This window comes from Poecilia formosa, unplaced genomic scaffold (genome assembly GCF_000485575.1).
Source record: "Poecilia formosa unplaced genomic scaffold, Poecilia_formosa-5.1.2 Scaffold288, whole genome shotgun sequence".
In the NCBI taxonomy this organism is placed as follows: Eukaryota; Metazoa; Chordata; class Actinopteri; order Cyprinodontiformes; family Poeciliidae; genus Poecilia; species Poecilia formosa.
Window position 1 is genome coordinate 34,201 of NW_006800227.1, and position 4,900 is coordinate 39,100.

Consider the following 4,900-nt stretch of genomic DNA (forward strand, 5'->3'; position numbering starts at 1 on the left):
GTCGGCCAAAGGGTTTGGCTATCCACCCGTGATGTCCCCTTGAAAGCGATGTCTAAAAAGTTGGCGCCTAGGTACATCGGCCCATTTGAGATCCTGTCAGTGGTCAGTCCTGCAGCCGTCCGTCTCCGCCTTCCCCCGTCTCTCCGCATTCACTCTACCTTCCATGTTTCTCAGTTAAAGCCAGTCCAGTCCAGCGCACTCTGCCCTCCAGCCGAACCCCCTCCTCCCGCCCGTGTCATTGATGGACATCCAGCCTACTCCGTCCGCCGGATCGTGGCCTCTCGTCGGCGAGGTCGAGGCTATCAGTATCTGGTTGACTGGGAGGGCTACGGTCCGGAGGAACGCTCCTGGGTACCTCGTTCCTTTATCCTTGACCCCTCCCTGATCAGAGACTTTGCCTCTTCCCTCCCCTCCACTTCTGCTCAGTCGCCAGGTGGCGACCGTTGAGGGGGGGGNGCGCCTGCTGCTTCCTTCCCTTTCCACCAGGTGTCGTCGGGTGGTTGGGTCCCTGGAGAGGCGTTCTCCAATCCGGTAGACACACCTGTTGTCTATTTGGAGATGACTGCGGTGCAGTATTTAAGAAGCGGCTGGTCGACTCTTCAGTGCCTGAGTGTTAGCTTACTACGGAGTTTCCCGTTGCTGTTCAGAGCTCCTGTGACTCTGCCGCTTCCTGGTTCACCTCAGTTCCCTTAGTGGAGCCACCGGGGATCCCAGTGGGCCGCACTAGTCTGTGCACAATCCCTCCGGGTCCGGCCCCAGAGGATACCCTACCTGGCCCACAGGTAGTACCTGCTGGTCGCTACTAATCCTGGAAGCGAGGTCCCACCCGGACCCTGTCGGCCACCAGCTCCGCCGCTCCCACAGTAAAACTTGCCTGTTCCGCCCTCCAACGTCCTCCACCTCACCAACCTACCGGTACCTGGATTCTCCTGCATTCCCCTCATCTGGTTCAGGATCCCGACGCACTCTCCAGAAAGTAAGACGCCCTATCATCTGCCTGCAACACAGATTCCCATGACCCCTGAATCCACCTTTAACTACTTACCTCTCGTTGACAGACAGAAGACCCGGTCCCCTCCTCAGAATCCTGATCAACTTTTTATTTACCTTTGTTCTCATTAAAATGTATCATTATTCGAACACACCTCCTGATCTTGTGCTTGCATGTGGGTGCGAAAACTAGACCCTACCATGACATTTGACAGATTCGCTTCCTGATAAACACAGTTTGGCATCCAGTGTCATTTCGAAACAGTTCCTGTATTGGTCACGCGACTTGCTGAAACCAATACGCGCACCGACACAGGTTTTGGTCTATGGGCTTGACGCTTGCGCCGACGCATCGGTGTTGCCGGACCCATCACTAGTCTGAGTTCCTGGCTTTCTGGATTTCCCCCTCATCACCCCATGGATTGTTACCCATTGGTTGCCCGAGTCCCTTTTCGCCTCTACAGAAGAATNAAATATGATGAACTATGTATTAAAAACATACTTAAAAAATACAATTATTTATAAATGTAGCTTTGATAGATGTTTGAATATGGTTTCCAGTAACAAAAAAGTGTGTTATGATCGATTAAATGCGCTGATACGTCATTGTGCTGCTAAACACATAAGGCTGAGTGGAGTGGCGTACCGCTCCAAGATGGCTGCCCTAAATCTCGTCAGCGACAATAGGCGAGAGCGGTCCATGAGGGTCTATCCTTATATTATGTCTATGGCTGCAGTCGTATGTAACAGCGTCCGCCATCTTCTATGTGGCAGCAGGGCGATCGGAGCTCCTGTGCTGTGTGAACTTGTTTCAACTGTTTTACGAAACAAATTGGATTCATTGCCATTACCTTCCACAGGTAAGGATGAAATATCAGAATTACTTGACTTTGCAGCTAGAAATTCGCTTCTAAACAACCCAGAAATATTTCCTATGTAGCTTAATTGGCCCGAAGTAACCGCTGATTGTTAGCATACCAGCTAACGTTTTCACACTGTGTTTTCCAATGAGAGAGAGGTGATGAGAAACCGCTGTTAGAGGAGAAGTTCATTAAAAACCAGAGGATTTAGTGAGGAAAGATCAGTCAGGATCAGAGCTGGAGCTGCTGTTCTTCAGTCTGTTTCCAGCTCAGCTTCACCATGTCGGGATTTAGCTATAAAGATGCTACGAGTCAGAGCCCAACATGCTGAAAATGTCTTTTTCTTAATGTCAAGGAAACATATATGTATTTTCTATTACACTTTTGTGTGAACACTGGTTCACACTGGTTTTGTGTGAACACAGGCTTCAGCCTGTGAACCAGGACGTCTCAGAAGTCATTGAGTTCTCCCAGTGTGACCAGCAGACTGAAGCCTGTGACCAGTGCTCCCAGTTTAATAAATAAATGTTTTATTCTTTCACTTTTTGTGTATTGTTAAATATCTCAATCTGAAGTATTAGTGTATTAATACAGCTTATGTAATGAAATAAAAATAATTTACTCTGTTAGAATTATTTTCACTCTTTGTCAGAGTTGACATTCTGTAATAAATATTTTTCTTTGGAAAAAAGTAAGAAAAATGTGTAGTTTATTTACAATGACTGATTTATAAATAAAAAGTCATTTCTCAATGTATAAAAAATAAATACAAGAAAATAATTTGTTTGTCTTGAAACGTTAAATGTACATTAAATTATGGAATTACGTAAATATGTTCTTTAAACACTGTAAAAGTGTGTCTTTTCATCATTGTTAATATAAAAATGATCAGAATAATTTCTATCAAATAAAAACATTGTGCTCTTTATTCAGAAATGCTCCGAAACAATTAAATAATCACATCAAAAGTTAGAAACTCTGTCTTTAGTCATTTCTGTGATTACCAAATATATTAATGTGTGTGAGAAAATGTGTCAATGACAGGTATTAATTTAAAATACTTTATTGTTCGGTCCATTTACTTGTATTAGCTTACTGGCACATATTCCACATTCAATATGGCGGACGCTGTTACGTATCGCAGCAATGGGCCGACCCGCCCCATGAGGTGTCTACGTATTTATGTCTATGGGTGAGAGTATGTATGCTATCACGCAGGGAAAAAAAATTTGAGCGCTATTGTAACCAAAGAACAGAATCTACTCGGGTTCAGATAGCAGTTTACTATCAACCAGTTATGTTTATTACAAGTTACTGGACTGAAACACATCCAACTTCGTCTCAACACTGTCATACAGTTTTCCTGGAAAAACCCACAAAGAGAAAAAAAAATACTTCGATTATAAAGAATCCTTTCAGGGTCCTTGGTAAAAAGAAAAAAAATTAATTAAAAGTAGCTGGCCAGCAAAAAAAAATAGTTCATATAGAGCTCTATATTTGTGTGTGTGTCTGATTCGTACAAAACGATGAAAGAGGTTGTCCTGGCTGGGATGGCGACCCAGAATGACGACGGCAGCCGATGTCCACAGACACAGAAACTCCGCGGCCTCTCTCTCTTCCTCCGCAGGCACAGGAGCACCTTCCCAGTGTCCCTTTCTAGCAGGAAAACATCATATATCAGGCATAAAGAAGTCAAGCGCTATGCAGAAGGACGGCAGAGACTGGCATGTCTCTACTCCGCAGCAGCTCTGAAACTCTAAAGCCCGGGAGTTTCCCTAGTAACCAAGAGCGGTGTGCTCCATTTTAAAACAGCACGTAAGATTCTTTATCAGGAATATAACTCCATAAAATAATAAGGACCTCATGAACATAGATGAAAATGAAATATGTCACTTAACACAACAAACTCGACAGTCATTTTAACTCACAATACCCACGGTAAAACAGGAGTTTGGTTTCTAAAACATTACAGAATTAGCGACGACTTGGTACATAAAATTAAGAGCACATACGACATTACAAATCTCCAGTAATGCTCACCTAGCAGGAAAACATCATATATCAGGCATAAAGAAGTCAAGCGCTATGCAGAAGGACGGCAGAGACTGGCATGTCTCTACTCCGCAGCAGCTCTGAAACTCTAAAGCCCGGGAGTTTCCCTAGTAACTGCAGTCGGAACGCTGCCGTAAAGTGATGTCGTGCTTTGCTCTTAAAGGGACACTACCCATAAGGTAAAAACAATACAGAAGAGCAAATAACACAGAACAAACAAATAAAATACAGCTGGGTTACACTATCACGTTATAACGTGATACGTATCTTGTATAAACGTGATAATTTTATGTCCAGGAAGTGACGGTATTATGCTAGGCTAGTACAGTGGCTAACATGAATTGGTCAGGTTTCCTTTCATGTTTGGTCTACAACATGTGGAGATACGGATGCTGCTTTGCATTGTGGTTAAAACCATTAATAGCATACATACTCTGAGCAGGATCCTAAACAGAACGGGACTGCACAGAAGGAGATGTCAGGCTGGTCCTCTAGCTGTGGCGGCCTTCCTGACTGACTGGATCGTAGCTTAAGTTGACTTCCGATTGTAGCTTCTGACTTGGGAAATGGCTAAAGGGAGATTATAACGGAGGTTCAGATGTATTTGCTGAACATTTTCTGTTCAGATTTTTTTTTTTGAACAGTACAATTGCTGAACAACGGCGGCCCCACATGGGTTTGCCCATGTAGGGCCACAGCCAACATGGGCCCGACATGGCGGTGGGCCCACATGGGTTTGCCCATTTAGTGCCCATGTAGGGCCCACGTAGGCTGTGGCCCTACATGGGCAAACCCATGTGGGGCCACCATGGAACCCGTGGACAAACCCATATGGGGCCCATCAGGTCTCCCTTCCTTTTCCCCATATGGGGCCCACCTAGGCATGGGTGTTAAGAAATCATTTGTTGTGCTTTAAAAATAAACATACATCGACACTTCAGATCTGGAGCAGATTATTCTACGCCAATGGCAGAATTTTTGAAACCTAGTTTGTGATT

At 44.6% G+C, this 4,900-nt stretch overlaps 1 long non-coding RNA gene across 1 annotated transcript; it reads right to left on the minus strand.

Moving 5' to 3' along the window:
* Nucleotides 1-3,118: 3,118 nt before the first annotated feature.
* On the minus strand, nt 3,119-4,563 carry LOC103151627 (uncharacterized). Its single transcript, XR_477660.2, has 2 exons — nt 3,891-4,563; nt 3,119-3,506 (listed from the first exon to the last, which is right to left on the minus strand). It is a non-coding gene; the product is annotated as an uncharacterized LOC103151627 (long non-coding RNA).
* Between the last annotated feature and the right edge of the window lie 337 nt (nt 4,564-4,900).